At 47.4% G+C, this 17,437-nt stretch overlaps 1 long non-coding RNA gene across 1 annotated transcript; it reads left to right on the top strand.

Annotated features, from left to right (window-relative positions):
* Positions 1-630: 630 nt before the first annotated feature.
* Positions 631-16,274, top strand: LOC120999964. Its single transcript, XR_005778703.1, has 3 exons — positions 631-738; positions 1,112-1,115; positions 16,264-16,274. It is a non-coding gene; the product is annotated as an uncharacterized LOC120999964 (long non-coding RNA).
* The last annotated feature ends 1,163 nt before the right edge of the window (positions 16,275-17,437 follow it).

Below are 17,437 nucleotides of genomic sequence, written 5' to 3'. Positions count from 1 at the left end.
CTGCTTTATGTCTCTGTTGTACTAAACTCGGCTTCTGTCTGATTACTGGACTACTGTAAGCAGTCATGGTGCACTATGAACTGCGTCCCTGGGAGAAACCTGTTGCCAGAGGGGAACCTCCCCCTCACTACTCCATCTTTACTTGTCTGCTTCCAACACTAGACTAGCACTAAGAATGACTAAACACTTCATACAACCTTTTCCTTGGTAGGAATCTAGGACTAGCCCACATCTGCTCAAAAGGGGCAGAATGTAATGGTAAGTTCCGTTCTATCTAAAGGTCTCTCTGCCATATCCACTGCCACCTCCTGGTGAACCAGACACATTACATGAACATAGCAATGTTATGAATGCACAGTATAGGAGGACCTGGAATGAATACATAGATGACATTAGTGCTTAGCCATTAGAGACAGTAGCAGGGTGTAGGAATGGTAGTGCCACTCTGGAGTGCTATATACAGATGACCTATCCTGAGGATAGATCATCATTTTTAACCCACTGCACAACTCCTTTAAACTATGCTTGGGGTTAGGGATGATAGAACATCCAAAGTCAAATCGCATAAAACTTTGTTCCAATACTGTAAGGAGCAGGAGCTCCGTACAGTATTAGAATGTATTGGCTACGATAAGCTGAAGTTATTGCTTCGCGAAGTCTCGCGAGACTTCGGGTAATAACTTCATAAATTAATTTGTACTGTAAAAAACGATTTTCCGAACTCAGGTTCAGTTTTAAGTGGTACCCTGGAACCGAACCCGAGTTTGGGAAATGCTTTTTTACAGTAGAAATTAATTTATGAAGTTATTACCCAAAGTCTCATGAGAATTTGCGAAGCAGTAACTTCGGCTTATCGGAGCCAATACATTCTAATACTGTACGGAGCTCCTGCTCGTACAGTATTGGAACAAAGTTTTATGCAAATCGACTTCGAATGTTTCATCCAAAGTTGATTCGCTCATCCCTACTTGGGGTCATTGACAATCAACTTTCTGGCTGATGTTCAGATATTGCTTCAATATCTCCACATAATTTTCCTACCTCACAATGGCATCTATGCAGCAAAGCACACCCACAACATGATGTACTCATGCCTGTGCTTCACAATTAGGATAGTGTTCTTTGGCTTAACAGCCTCCCCATATTTTGCTCCATAGATCAGTGGTCCCCAACCTTTTTTGCACCAAGGACCAGTTTCATACAAGTCAATTTTCCCGGGGACCGGGTGGGTTCTGGGGCGGGGCTTAGGGATGGGTGTGGCTTAGGGATGGGCGTGGCTTAGGGGTGGGCGGGGTTGACTAAATCACGTGCATGACAAAACACAAGGTGCATGTTAAAATATATAACACTATGTAACGAATACACTTATTATTTAAATGTGACTCAACTCACCATAATGCTGAATCAGTGGGAGCACTGGGCTTGCTTCCGTGCAACAAGACAGTTCCATCTAGGGGTGATGGGCGACAATGACACCCGAAGTGTGTTCCTTATGTCCAGTCTACTCCGTAATCTTGTTTGGGTTGCTGTTACTGCAGAAAACCCTGCTTCACAAAGATAGGATGTTGGAAATGGCAGCAGAGTCTTCAGCGCTTTTGTGGAGATCTCAGGATGTTCTAACTTGACTTTAATCCAGAACGTTGCGAGATTTGACGTCTCAAACATACTTTTCAGGCCGCCATCATTTGCAATCTCAAGCAGTGGGTCTTCTTCTATCACGGACAAGGTTGCCTCACCAGGCTTGTTCACAAATGGGTCACGGATCCATTCCTTCCTAGTTCGAGGGTCTTGTGTGGTTGGAAAATAACGCTCAAACTCTTTTAAAAGCTGAGATAGGTGAGCGTGCAGCAATTGGGAGAATGAAGGTACAGGCTCGGTCTCTTCCAAAATCCCTGCTAATGTTAGAAACATGTCAAATATCCCTATTTTGACTCGCCGTCCCCACAATTCCAGTTTCGCTTTGAATGCAGCCACTTTATCTGCCAACTTGAAGACAGTTGTCATTCTCCCCTGAAGTGACAGATTGAGGTCATTGAGCAAGTTGAATATGTCACACAAGTAAGCAAGTTTTAAAACCCACTCTTTACTACTGAAATGTGCAGCAAGTGGTGATTCTTTTTCTAAAAGAAATCTTTGAAGCGGCTCTCGTAACTCAAAAACTCTTGCCAGAGATCTACCTCTAGAAAGCCACCTCACTTCTGTATGTAACAAAAGACGTTTGTGCTCAGTGTCCATCTCCTCACAGAGCTGCTCGAACAGACGAGAGTTAAGGGCATGTACTTTGATGTAATTTATTACTTTAATCACATCTTTCAAAACGCTGTCAAGTTCGGGTGACATTTTTCGGCTAGTCAGCATTTCTCTATGGATGACACAGTGCGTAGACTCACATTCAGGCGCAACCTCCTTGTCACGGAACCATGAACCAGACGTACAACAAGAGATAAGTGAAAATAAGAAGGCTTTATTGAAAATAAAGCTGTAAAGCAAAAGTCCAAACGGATGGTGAAACCGAGCAGAGTCTTTGCGAAGCCAGAGGTCAGGAACCAGAAGGGTAGTCAGACGAAGCCAGGATCAGGAACCAGCAGGGTAGTCAGACGAAGCCAGGATCAGGAACCAGCAGGGTAGTCAGACGAAGCCAGGATCAGGAACCAGCAGGGTAGTCAGACGAAGCCAGGATCAGGAACCAGAAGCAGCAGCAGTCTTAGAAGCATGTGAACACAAGAGGACCAAGCAAGGAACTGAAGCCACAGACCTCCTATATATATGAGCTAGGCATCCAGCTCCTCCCAGGGGAAGGAGGAGCCGCAGGGTGGAAGGCTACAAGAAACCCAGAAACCAAGATGGCCGCCAGCACATGTCAAACGAAGGATAGCAGCAAGCAGGTAAGACCATGACAGTACCTCCTCCTCAAGGGCCCCTCCTCCGCGGAGCACAAAACGGTTTCTGAGGGAAGCGTGCGTGGAAGGCTCGGAGCAAGGCAGGAGCATGGACATCTGCGGAGGGAACCCAGGAACGCTCCTCTGGACCATAACCACGCCAATGGACCAAAAACTGCAACCGACCGCGGACCAGGCGTGAGTCCAGGATATTGCTCACCTCATATTCCTCACGATTGCCCACTTGGACCGGACGAGGCCGAGGAACCGAGGAAGTGAAACGATTACACACCAGTGGCTTCAACAGGGAGACATGAAACACGTTGGAGATCCGCATGCCAGGAGGAAGCGCAAGGGCATAGGCTACCGGGTTTACCCTGCGAAGCACTCGGAAGGGACCAACAAAGCGAGGCGCCAGCTTGGGAGTGGGCACTCGAAGGTTGAGGTTGCGGGTGGACAACCATACACGGTCTCCGACCTGGTAGGAAGGAGCAGGCGCTCGTCTGCGATCAGCCTGGAGTCTCTGGCGCTGCGCAGAGACCTCAAGGGACTTCTGGATCTGTACCCAAGAAGCACGTAGGACGGAAAGGTGATCCTCCACAGCCGGAATATCCTGGGGAGAGAATACCTCCGGTAACACGGCAGGTTGGAACCCATAATTGGCCATGAAGGGAGACGTCCCAGAGGAAGAGTTCACCGCCGTGTTCCTGGCAAACTCAGCCCAAGGCAGGAGGTCAACCCAATTGTCTTGGTGATCGGAGACATAGCAACGAAGGAATTGCTCCAAGGCCTGATTGGATCGTTCTGCGGCCCCATTGGACTGAGGGTGGTAGGCCGAGGAGAAGGAGAGATGAATCCCCAACTGGGAGCAAAAGGCGCGCCAGAACCTGGACACAAACTGACTCCCCCGATCCGACACAATCTCCTTAGGCAAACCGTGCAACCGGAAGACCTCCCTGGCAAAAATCGTGGCCAACTCTTGTGCAGAGGGTAACTTCTTGAGAGGAACACAGTGGCACATTTTGGAAAACCGATCCACAATCATGAGAATGACCGTATGGCCTCGGGATGCAGGGAGGTCCACAATGAAATCCATCCCCAGGTGTGACCATGGGCGCTCCCCGGTGGCTATGGGTTGCAGAAGGCCCAACGGAAGGTGCCGAGGGGACTTACTCTGGGCACAAACGGAGCATGCCGCTACATATGCGGCGATGTCGGAACGTAGGGAAGGCCACCAGAACAGACGTGAAACAGCCCAGGACAGCTGATTCTTTCCAGGATGCCCCGCGGTCTTGGAGTTATGGTAGGTTCGCAACAACCGAGTGCGCAACTCCTCAGGCACAAAACATCTGCCGTTGGGTCTCCCAGAGGGAGCACCAGATTGAGCCGCCAAAATCTGCTCACCCAGGGGAGAGGTCAGGCTGGTGCGAATGGCGGCCAGGATCTGATTCGGAGGTATGACCGAAGTCGGAATCGACTCCTCCCTGGACAGCTCGGAGTACTGCCGTGATAAGGCATCCGCCCTGATGTTCTTGGAACCGGGTAGGTAGGAGACCACGTAATTAAAACGTGACAAGAACAGAGCCCATCTGGCCTGACGTGGTGTCAATCTCTTGGCCTCAGAAAGGTAGGTCAGATTCTTGTGGTCCGTCAGGATGAGAACCGGAACCACCGAACCCTCGAGCAAGTGCCTCCATTCTTTAAGGGCCTGCACGATGGCCAATAACTCCCTGTCACCAATCTGATAGTTGCACTCCGCGGAAGACAGTTTCCGGGAGTAAAACCCACAAGGAAGCAGAGGACCCTCTCGTGTTCTACGCTGAGACAGAAGGGCGCCTACTCCCGTCTCAGACGCGTCCACCTCGAGGACAAAGGGCAACCCAGGGTTGGGATGCGACAGAATCGGAGCCGACACAAAGGCGGACTTTAGGGCCTCAAAAGCTCGGATGGCCTCGAGCGGCCAGACCTGGGAATTACTGCCCTTCCTGGTCAGATCCGTGAGAGGCTTGGCCAGCATGGAAAAGTCCCTGATGAACTTCTGATAATAATTGGCGAAGCCCAAAAAGCGCTGCAGGGAACGAAGACCACTGGGCTGGGGCCACTGTAAGACAGCCGAAACCTTCTCAGGATCCATGGAGAACCCCTCAGCGGAAATGATGTAACCTAAGAAGGTTACCTGGGATCGGTGAAATTCGCATTTCTCAAGCTTACCGAACAGCTTCTTCTCTCGTAACCGTTGCAACACTCGTCTGACATCCAGAATGTGGGCCTCCATGGATTCAGAATATACCAAGATGTCATCCAAATAGACTACCACACACTGCTGCAACAGGTCACGGAAAACATTGTTGATGAATTCCTGAAAGACTGCGGGCGCATTGCACAACCCAAAGGGCATAACCAAGGATTCGTAATGACCGGTCCTGGTGTTAAACGCGGTCTTCCACTCATCGCCCGCCTTGATCCTTACCAGGTTATATGCCGCCCTCAGGTCGAGTTTGGTAAAGACCGTGGCCCCTTTAAGGCGATCGAACAGCTCGGAAATCAAGGGTATCGGGTAAGCGTTCTTGATCGTGATGCGATTGAGACCCCTGTAATCGATGCAAGGCCTCAACTCACCGCCCTTCTTTTTCACAAAGAAAAATCCAGCCCCTGCCGGGGACGAAGATTTGCGAATGTGTCCTGCGTGAAAGCGCCTCCCTCACGTACTCCTCCATGGCCTCATTCTCCGCTACCGACAGTGGATAGACTTTGCCACGAGGAGGAACGGCACCAGATTGTAACTCTATGGCACAATCGTATGGGCGGTGCGGAGGTAGGGCAACCGCGCGCACCTTATCGAATACATCCCGGTACTCCTCGTATTCAGGAGGCAACAGAGAGTCCGAGGAAGTACACAGCAACTTGACAGACCCATGGATGCAACTAGCCCCACACTGCGGTGACCACGAGAGGATCTCGACCGATCTCCAATCGAAAGTCGGATTATGCTTCTGGAGCCAGGGGTACCCCAAGACCACCGAGTAGTGTGGAGACGAAATAACCTGGAGGCAGACCGACTCTCTGTGAACGGCACCAATGGCTATCCCCACTGGAAGGGTCTCATGAGTCACGTGTGGCGGCAGAAGGGGTCTGCCGTCTATCGCCTCAAGAGCCAGTGGGGAACCTCGAGCCTGCAGAGGAATGGAATTGGCGGCAGCGAACACACTATCAATGAACAAACCACCAGCACCAGAGTCCACCAACGCCTGGGTCGTCACCGAGCCCCCGACCCAGGAGAGGACAACAGTGATCAGTGGTTTGTCAACACGGGAAACCGGGGACGAGGAGACTCCACCCAAGATCTGCCCCCGACAGGATCTCAGGGTACGAGCGTTTCCCGGACGGTTCGGACATGCCAACCGAAAATGCCCACCGAGACCACAGTACATGCATCGGCCCTCGCGTCTCCGGAGTGCCCTCTCCCCCTCGGACAGGCGAGAAAACCCCAGCTGCATGGGTTCACCCCCAGACAAGTCATCCCCAGGAGGCGTGGGAGGAGAGGGAGGCACGGGTGGGACAGCAAACGTAGGCACCAATCTGTTAGAAGACCTCCGCAGGTTCTCCTTAAAGGAAGGTCTCTCCCTGAGTCTGGTGTCAATCAAAATCAGGAAAGAAATAAGAGACTCGAGCTCAACTGGTAGGTCCTTAGCTGCAACCTCATCCTTCAAGGCATCCGAGAGACCATGAGAGAAAGCAGCGACCAGAGCCTCATTATTCCAGCCCACCTCTGCTGCCAGGGTACGAAACTCAATGGCGTATTCAGCTACGGATCGTGAACCCTGTCTGATGGACATAAGGAGCTTCGCAGCAGAGGCAGCACGAGCCGGCACATCGAATACCTTCCGAAGAGAAGCAACAAAACCGGAAAACTCGGCAACCACCGGATTGTTGTTCTCCCATAAAGGGCTGGCCCAGGCCCAGGCCTTGTCCGAGAGCAGCGAGATCAAGAAGCCCACCTTTGATCTCTCAGTAGGAAAGGCATGTGGCAGCAACTCAAAATAAATGCCCACCTGGTTAAGGAAACCTCGGCACTGAGTTGGCTCTCCCCCAAAGCGCTGTGGAAGAGGGGCAGAACCGGTCATACCCCGAAACACCGCAGGCGCAACAACAGGTGTCGGGGTAGACTCTGGCGCAACAACCGGAGCGGCAGTAGGAGCGAGCCCAGGAGCGACAACCGACCCATCGGCAACGGGAGCGAAATGAGCCGTGCGTTCAAGCAGGGTTTGCAACGCCACAGCGAACCGACCCAACAGGTGATCAAGTCTGGCAACCAGCGTGGGTAGCGAGGATGGCCCTGTACCGTCAGAATTCATGGCTTGGTCCTAATGTCACGGAACCATGAACCAGACGTACAACAAGGGATAAGTGAAAATAAGAAAGCTTTATTGAAAATAAAGCTGTAAAGCAAAAGTCCAAACGGATGGTGAAACCGAGCAGAGTCTTTGCGAAGCCAGAGGTCAGGAACCAGAAGGGTAGTCAGACGAAGCCAGGATCAGGAACCAGCAGGGTAGTCAGACGAAGCCAGGATCAGGAACCAGCAGGGTAGTCAGACGAAGCCAGGATCAGGAACCAGCAGGGTAGTCAGACGAAGCCAGGATCAGGAACCAGAAGCAGCAGCAGTCTTAGAAGCATGTGAACACAAGAGGACCAAGCAAGGAACTGAAGCCACAGACCTCCTATATATATGAGCTAGGCATCCAGCTCCTCCCAGGTGAAGGAGGAGCCGCAGGGTGGAAGGCTACAAGAAACCCAGAAACCAAGATGGCCGCCAGCACATGTCAAACGAAGGAGAGCAGCAAGCAGGTAAGACCATGACACTCCTTGACCCGAGTAGTTAAACCAGAAAGCCGTCCAGTCATGGCAGCGGCTCCATCTGTGCATACACCGACACAAAATGAACAGTTTAGTTTTCCTGTTATGTAATCATCCAAAGACTTGAATAGCTCAGCAGCTGTGGTGTTGGTTGTCAACAATAATGCACATAACATATCCTCATGCACATCCTCCTGAAATATATATCGCACAAAGACAAGCATTATTGCCTTGTTGTCAACGTCAGTAGACTCATCAACTTGAATTGCGTACCACGGTGACTCATTAATCCTCTCTAACAATTGTACCTCAATGTCCTCTGCTATTTCATCAATTCGTCTAGTTATGGTGCTAGCCGAAAGAGGAACCTGTGCTATCTTTTTAACTGCAGCCTCTCCTAAAAGCTCACGGCAGATGTCCTTAGCGGCAGGCAGGATCAACTCTTTACCAATAGTAAAGGGCTTCTTAGCCTTGGCAATGCGGTTAGCCACTAAGAATGATGCTTTCAGTGCAGACACATTTGATGATGAGGTGGTCTTCAGTAATTGCTTCTGTCCTTCATATTCATGTTTTTTTCTTTCAAAAAACTTCAAAGCCTTGTCTTTTGATGCAGGGTGCTTGGTCTCTAAGTGGCGAAGGAGTTTTGAAGGCTTCATGGCCTCGTTGGATAGTCGTTCGCCACATATTACACACAGCGGGTTTGGGGCATGTGAATCACCTGTTGCGATGAACCCGTAATTTAAGTAGGACTCTTGGTATTTTCTTTTAAATGCAGCTTTCTTTTTTTTTTGCTGCTGTCTCATCTGCTGTCTTATCTGCTGTCTCATCTGCTGTCTTATCTGCTGTCTCATCATTGGATCTTTCTCCCTTTTTAAAGAAACTCTGCAGCAATGTTTGCTTTTTACTCATTTTACAAGGGTTAATAGCTTGTGGCTTTATTTTATCTGTGCGTGGAGTGCACAAGTGAGAAATTAAATTCTGTCCACTTGTTACTAATCTTCCCCTGAATATAGCTGTTTCTTTTTCGTGCCTAGTATGTATTCACTTGACTTATACACAAGTTCAACTGCACTATTCTTGTTCTCCTATTTGTCGCATGGCCCTAATAAATCCTGCAATTAAGAATTTATTTTATTGGAGAACCACCACATATGGATATTCACATACTGCTGTAACATTTTGGGCAACAGTGAATACGCCCTTTGTCAAGCTGTGATTGGCATGTAGCATAGTATAGGTATAGGCAGCGCCGTATATTGAAAAATCTGTAATTCTAGGTTCAGGGAGGAAGATACTTCATCCCTTTTCAGTGGATGTTGAATTCGCTCTAGCTGAGACACCGTACAATTGCTGCGGAACTCTTCACAGCCAGGGAGAAGATGAGCTGTTCTTGCGAGACTAGGTCATTCTTGCAAGAACAGCTCATCTTCTCACTGGCTTTGAAGAGGTCTCCAGCAATTGTACGGCATCTCAGCTAGACTAGAGCGAATACAACGGCCACTGAGCAGGGATGAAGTCTTCTCTAATACCAGAATTTTGAGTTTGATACCAAAAAAAGTATTACAACACCAATTTAACATGCAAAAAAAATAAAAAATACTCACACGTTAACCACGTTGCATGGGATAAACGTGAGTATTTTTTTATTTTTACTTTTTGCAAAGTATCAATTGACCATTATGCGAGGATGTACTTGATGGGGTCACTTACTATTAATGTGAAGCAAATAGAGGTCTAAATGGATAAAGCCTCATATTAATAGTAACACCAGCAAGTACTTCCTGACATAATGGACATTGAGCAGCATGGGGTTAATGTGTGGGTTGGTGTTGGTACTACAGTATGATAAGGTTACTGGCTATTAATGTGAGACACATGGAGTCTAAATTAATGAAACCATGTGCCACATATTAATAGCAACCTCGTCAAGTAGTACCCCGCTTAACATAATGGACAACATGGGGTTAATGGCATCAGGTACATGCTGGAGTAACTTGCTGTTAATATGAGGCACATTGCTTTATCAAGTTGGACCTGCATGTGCCTCACATTAACACTAAGTAACCTCATTATGTGTACCTCACATTAATGGTTAACCCAATGTTGCCCATTATTTGATGAGGTGATTAGAGGCCACTTACTTTTAATCTGAGGTACATGGGGGTACTAATGTAATAACACCATGTACCTCAGATTAATAATAGGTGACCCCATCTGTGGGACAGTGTGTGGGTACCTGCGCTTTTCAGATCACTAATGGCTGGGGACTGGACAGTGGCGGATCCAGAGCCTGGTCTCGGGATGGGCACTTCCATATTGTTTTGTGGCGGCGGACAGAAAATAATGTGGTGCTTATAGAACAGACTATTTTATTTAACCTGTGTGAGCAGAAGAAATGCTCTGTCTATAACTAAGGACTATCAGGGTATATTACAGGGCGTATTATAACTGAGGAGGGGTATCAGGGGACATTATACATATACAGGGGGTAATATAACTGAGGGGTATCAGGGTACATTATACAGTGGTAAAATAACTGAGGGGGTATCAGGGTAAATTATACAAGGGGTGATATAGCTGAGGAGTATCAGGGGACATTTTACAGGGCTAATATAACTGAGGGCTATCAGGGACATTATACAGGGGTAATATATAAGTTATATATTATGACTGTATAATGTCCCCTGATACCCCTCAGCTATATTAACCCCAGTATAATGTCCCATGATATCCCTCAGTTATATTACCACTGTATAATGTACCCTGATACCCCTCAGCTATATTAACCCCAGTATAATGTCCCATGATATCCCTCAGTTATATTACCACTGTATAATGTACCCTGATACTCCTCAGTTATATAACTGAGGAGTAGGGTACATTATACAGTGGGGTAATATAACTGAGCTGAGAAGGGGTGCAGGTACTTTATATGTGTACTGCGTACTACTGTATTATAACGTCTACTTATAGGGTCTCAGCTAGGCACCTGGAGTCACGGATTTTGAAGGACTATTGCTGGTTTTCTGGCACCGTACTGCCAGCCCAGATGTTGTAGCTGCTCACATGAAGGTCCTGCTGATTCACTCTGGTCAGGGACGTCCTCTCACGTATTCAGGTGCCCTATAATGTGAACATGGGGTGTCTTAACTTAAGGAAGCGAATCAATGCAATATGTTACTGCAAAATGCAATTAAACTGCGCCGTATTAATACAGCATAGTGGTATAGCTAGCAGGGTCACAGATACAAGCAGGACCACCAGGAAAACTGATATTAGCCCTTTCAATGCTTTTGATCACCCAGGATGCTAACACTAACACCTGTACTTCCCTAGAGGCTATTATATATATATATATATATATATATATATATATATATATATATATATATAAATCACACATCAAAAGTAGGACAGAACTCCTTTGCCAACTGTAAAGTGGGTGCCAGCGGTAACCCCTCAATTCTGGGTGTTAGACAAATTGCAAAAATCCACAGCACTCCTTAAAAGTGAAAAAATGTGCTATTTATTCACACATGTCATACAGCAACGTTTCGGTTCTCTCTCAGAACCTTTTTCAAGCCAAGTGTTGAAGGCTTGAAAAAGGTTCTGAGAGAGAACCGAAACGTTGCTGTATGACATGTGTGAATAAATAGCACATTTTTTCACTTTTAAGGAGTGCTGTGGATTTTTGCAATATATATATATATCAAAAAGATGGCAGGGCAGCACTCCTCACTTCAAGTGATGCAAATGATTAAGGTGCCAGCGTTTTCCCCTGGGTCCTGGGGTCCAAACACAATCCAAATAAATGTAACGCAGCAATCCTTAGATTAAATTTGGAAAAATTTGGAAAAAATTGGGAAAAAATACCAAATTTATTCAACACATGTTGATGCAAGTAACGCTTCAGCTCTCTCACAGAGCCATTATCACTTGGCTTGATAATACATAGTAACATAGTACATAAGGCCGAAAAAAGACATTTGTCCATCCAGTTCGGCCTGTCATCCTACAAGTTGATCCAGAGGAAGGCAAAAAAACCCTGTGAGGTAGAAGCCAATTTTCCTCACTTTAGGGGAATAAAAAATTCCTTCCCGACTCCAATCAGGCAATCAGAATAACTCCCTGGATCAACGACCCCTCTCTAGTAGCTATAGCCTGTAATATTATTACACTCCAGAAATACATCCAGGCCCCTCTTGAATTCCTTTATTGTACTCACCATCACCACCTCCTCAGGCAGAGAGTTCCATAGTCTCACTGCTCTTACCGTAAAGAACCCTTTTCTATGTTTGTGTACAAACCTTCTTTCCTCCAAACGCAGAGGATGTCCCCTCGTCACAGTCACAGTCCTGGGGATAATAATGGCTCTGTGAGAGAGCTGAAACGTTACTTGTATCAACATGTGTTGAATAAATTTTGTATTTTTTCACTTTTTATCTAAGAAGGAGTGCTGCGTTACATTTATTTGGAAAAAAAGAATATATATATATATATATATTTATGTATTAACCCTGTGACTGCCTTACTCCACCAGGGATGCAGACAATAAGCTTCACTTGCATGCTGTTTAATGCAGTTTGCCTGAATGCTGGATGTTCTGTGGCCCTTTGTATCTGGCTACTTAGAGCTTATTATTGGCCATGATGACACCACCACCCTCACCTAACTTAGCAGGCACGAGGGACGGCACTCAGTATCTTCAGGCAGGCTCTTCTTTCTTCCTCTGCCTCCCAGACGGGACTACTCCCTCTCCTGTCCTGGCTCACCTCGCACGGCTATGCCACCGCTCCAGCTCCGCCACCCTATGTGCAGTAAAGTTTAAACGGGACATGTTCTAGTTTTATTCTGACAGCCTTTTGCCGTGCCTCGCTGGAACTCTGCCCTCATTATAGTCAATGGGGACAGAGCAGCAGTCTGGGGGCACGCGGTCAACTTCACAATAGGGAGCAGCAGTTGGTCATGATGACACCACCACCCTCACCTAACTTAGCAGGCACGCGGGACGGCACTCAGTATCTTCAGGCAGGCTCTTCTTTCTTCCTCTGCCTCCCAGACGGGACTACTCCCTCTCCTGTCCTGGCTCACCTCGCACGGCTATGCCACCGCTCCAGCTCCGCCACCCTATGTGCAGTAAACGGGACATGTTCTAGTTTTATTCTGACAGCCTTTTGCCGTGCCTCGCTGGAACTCTGCCCTCATTATAGTCAATGGGGACAGAGCAGCAGTCTGGGGGCACGCGGTCAACTTCACAATAGGGAGCAGCAGTTGGTCATGATGACACCACCACCCTCACCTAACTTAGCAGGCACGCGGGACGGCACTCAGTATCTTCAGGCAGGCTCTTCTTTCTTCCTCTGCCTCCCAGACGGGACTACTCCCTCTCCTGTCCTGGCTCACCTCGCACGGCTATGCCACCGATCCAGCTCCGCCACCCTATGTGCAGTAAACAGGACATGTTCTAGTTTTATTCTGACCGCCGGGCCGGTCCTGGGTCGCGGCCCGGCGGTAGGGGACCGCCGCATTAGGGTACTTTCACACTTGCGTTTTTCTTTTCCGGCATAGAGTTCCGTCCTAGGGGCTCAATGCCGGTGTTCTGCCACTTTTACCCGGACAAAAGTCTATACCCGGAAGTGATGTAGCTGCACCGGAAGTCACGTGGACGCGTTGGAATCAGCTGGAGGAGGGGGTGTGCGCGCTGCGCAAGCGCATTCGGCTAAAGTATGTCAATCTGGCAGAACGCCCCTGCATTTTCCCAGCCCTCCATTTCTTTACTATCAATGGCGGCATAGAGATCGCTTTAGCAAATGCCGAGCACAGCGAGGCCGAGCCTGATGCGTGGCGAGAGAAGCGAGCCCATGAGGGTACAAATTAATGTAGATTACGGGCTCGCGGCGTTCTGCCAGATTACTATACTTAGTTTAGCCGAATGCACTTGCGCAGCGCGCACACCCCTTCCTCCAGCTGATTCCAACGCGTCCACGTGACTTCCGATGCAGCTACATCACTTCTGGGTATAGACTTTTGTCCGGGTATAGAAAAGTGGCAGAACACCGGCATTGAGCCCCTAGGACGGAACTCTATGGCGGAAAAGAACAGATCAGTTTTATCCCCATGCATTCTGAATGCAGAGTAATCCGTTCAGGATGCATCAGGATGTCTTCAGTTTAGTCTTTTTGACTGATCAGGCAAAAGATAAGGGTACTTTCACACTAGCGTTTTTCTTTCCGGCATAGAATCCGTCCTAGGGGCTCAAATCCAGAAAAGAACTGATCAGTTTTATCCCCATGCATTCTGAATGGAGAGCAATCCGTTCAGGATGCATCCAGTTCAGTCTTTTTTACTGATCAGGCTTTTCAGAAAACTGTAGTATGCTGTATTTTTACCTCCGGCCAAAAATCCGGAACACTTTGATTAAACGCCGGATCCGGCATTTTCACCATTGACTTGCATTAGTGCCGTGTGATCCCACTTTTGCATGTTAAACCCGAAAAATGGCGGATCTGTTTTTTCCAATGCATTTTTTCATTGTGATCAGAATCCTGATCAGGATTCAAATGTAATCCGTTTTCACACGTTTTTCCAGATCGGCGGGCAGTTCCGGCGATGGAATTTCCCGCTGGATTCAAACAACGCTAGTGTGACAGTACCCTTAGATTGGCATATACAACAGTTTGAAGTGCCCACGACCTTCACCGAGTGGGACACTGCACACTGAAACTGACATGTGAATGAGGCCTAACTGATGCGCAAAATAACTGCAGTACGCACCATGTGCATGTGGCCCTAGCAAAGGATTTGTGTGTGGAGGGGAAATCTGCAGTACACCAAACCTCAGCCAAAATCAGGAATTTGGGATGGGGTTGGGGTCCACACAGAAATTGACCTGTGGGTTGATTTTAAAACCATGTCAAATCTGCATTTAAATCATGGGGTTTTTGCAGCACGTTTTTCTGTTCACATCTGGCGTTGACTGTAGCAACTGGGTTACCACTTTCATTTTTAACAGACACTGTGAGAAAAGCACAAGTGACGCGGCCACAGGCGCCCTCATGGTTACAGGGCGGCTTCACATTGCCAGTCCCACATCCAGGCAAGTCTATTATTGAACGAGGGTCCCGCGCTCACCCCCCCAAAAACCGCACCACCAGCAGCCAGGGCACCCCCCAATGTCTCCAGCACACCTGACACAGCGTGGTCTCGTGTCGCTGCGCTGTCGGATACACTGTACTGGCCGCATTCACACTAGTGTAATAAACGGGCGGGAGAAGAGCGCGCGCACTGTTAGGGAAGACAGACCAGGAAGAAGAAGCTGCCGTTCGGTACGTAGCGGTAAGCCCTCCCCCTACTTTAATAGACCTATTCATTGGGGGCAGTGGTGCGGCGCCTCAGAGCCAGCTCATTGTATTGGGCTCTGCGGCGGCCGCGTCATGGGAGGGAGGGATCCCCAAGCCTCCGTCCCTCCCTCCTTCTCCACTGACTTACATTTTTTTTTTTTTTTTTTGCGTCGGGCGCGCGTGCGCTTCCAGTTCCTCTGCGTTCCTCTGCGGCCCGGCATAGTCTCATCCACGGCCCGGTCCTGGGCCGCGGCCCGGCGGTTGGGGACCGCTGCCATAGATAACAAAGGTTATTTTAGCACAACAGTGCTATTTTTGGTTCATCAGACCTGAGGACATTTCTTCAAAAAGCTGAGTTTAATTGATGAGATACCCTGCCTAAAATTAAGCTATGGCTACACAATCAGGTTTCTGCATGCAGTTTTGGATGCCAAAATCAGGAGTGGATCATAAAAGGCCAGATACGACTTCTCTTTTTTGAATTTCAAAACTGCACAATAATACTTGACCGTGTGGCCGCACTCTTAGTGTCTTATACTCAAAGCAGAACTGTCTCTGAATTCATGGAAGGGGCACAAAAGTATACTAGGACCTAAACCTTAGTGGAGAACATCTTTTATCTTTCTTTTGGATGGCATAATTTATTTTCAGAAAACTATAGTCTACTATGTCAAACTACAACAACTGATCATAAAACAATACGTAGGTTACAGATGGGCTGATAGGAAGCTATTTATGCTTTTGGCTTTATCTTTTAAGTCTAAATACCTTTTAGAGAAAGGCTGGAGGCTAAGTATGCATGTGTTTTTGCAATTGGAACTATAAGGAAACTTCGTAGGAAACAGTGTGTAAATGCGTAACACCTCAGCTAAAGGCTAAATGTGCGGCCCACATAGCTGCCAATGCATCTCCCCATTGCGCGGATCAAAACATCCAGCAATGGGTGGGTGGGCAGCCAATAGAAGGCCGCGACAGGGACGAGCCTCCCTAGCATCACCCGTATGACCTGCTATTGGCTGCACCACCATCACCCCCCCTTCCTCCTTACACTGCCGGGGGCATTATAGGGATAACCCCATTAAAATTGACAAGAAACAGCTAAATTGGCTTACATAAAATTGACATTTATTACTTATCCCCAGGATAGGAGATTTAGGTTTGATTGGACCTCACCACTGGGACTTCAGCAGTCACTAGTAACAAGGGGTGCAGGGTGGGGGCCTTGCACAATCGCAGTGAAGAAGCATTTGAATAGATCTATGGTCAAACATGTAGTTCCACTCCATTCCGAATCTATGGAACTGATGGGAACACTGGCTGGACTAGTGAATTACTGACCTGGTGACAGCTCTAAGCCTTGCAGACTCCAACAGGTCAGTATATATATAGGGGATACAGCGGTTGTAGTTGCACCTGGACCCTAATAATGGAGTAGGTCAATGTCCCTCTCCTTACATAAGAAGACACCAATATTATTAATAGCGCATGGTAAGTAGAGGTCCTGGTACAGATTCTGCATTGAGGCATAAGAGCTTCAAGACTCTGGACTCTACACAAAATGATACTTCTGAAGTCTTAATCCCCATTCAAGTACAGTATAAGGATTACAGGTTTGGGGACAGGAAAGAATGAAAATGTGAAAAGGAAAACATAAAAATGCCTAGAAAAAGTGCTTTTGGATATCTATGTGTATTACCATTTAAGCATAATCAGTTTTCCCAAAAAGGGCATTTTAAGGCAGTCAAAAAAATTCCCTTATAAAAAGTGTCAGTACATTATAGAGTAAGATAGCCATATTACCCATAGTATTAAATATGAATGAATATAAAATGTAGTCATTCAGCAAAGAAGGCCCAATACATATCATAAAAAATGTCAAGGATTACAAAAACTCTCTTCTCTAAAGTTTAATAGGCTTATATACAGTACTATTCAGTGATACAAGACATCACTGTGAGATTCTGTAACATTTATGTTTACACAGCCCGAGGCACGGTTTATGTGGCGTTCATCCAGCCAAACAGGATTTCCTTTGTTTAGTATATTTGAAATGAGGTTTGTGTGTTTGCTCATGATTTTGTTCTCAGAGTTAATTACTAAAGTCATTCAACAGCCTTGATAAGGTATCGGACGCAAAGCGGCATTAATGGACGTAAAAAATACAACACTGACATACAATATGTGTGCCAAACACAAAGAGTAACTGGAGCCGTAATTATCTAGATCTCATACATACACACTACTGCTTTATCGGGCATAACATGAGAGTGCCACCTCATAATATGCAGTAAAACAGTCATTGTACAGTCCTCTCTCAGAGAACATGGCTGCTGATATTATGGCAGGGTTGTTCTGTTTGATAGA

The sequence above is a fragment of the Bufo bufo genome, chromosome 4 (assembly GCF_905171765.1).
Source record: "Bufo bufo chromosome 4, aBufBuf1.1, whole genome shotgun sequence".
In the NCBI taxonomy this organism is placed as follows: Eukaryota; Metazoa; Chordata; class Amphibia; order Anura; family Bufonidae; genus Bufo; species Bufo bufo.
This window is presented reverse-complemented; position numbering and strand designations above follow the sequence as displayed.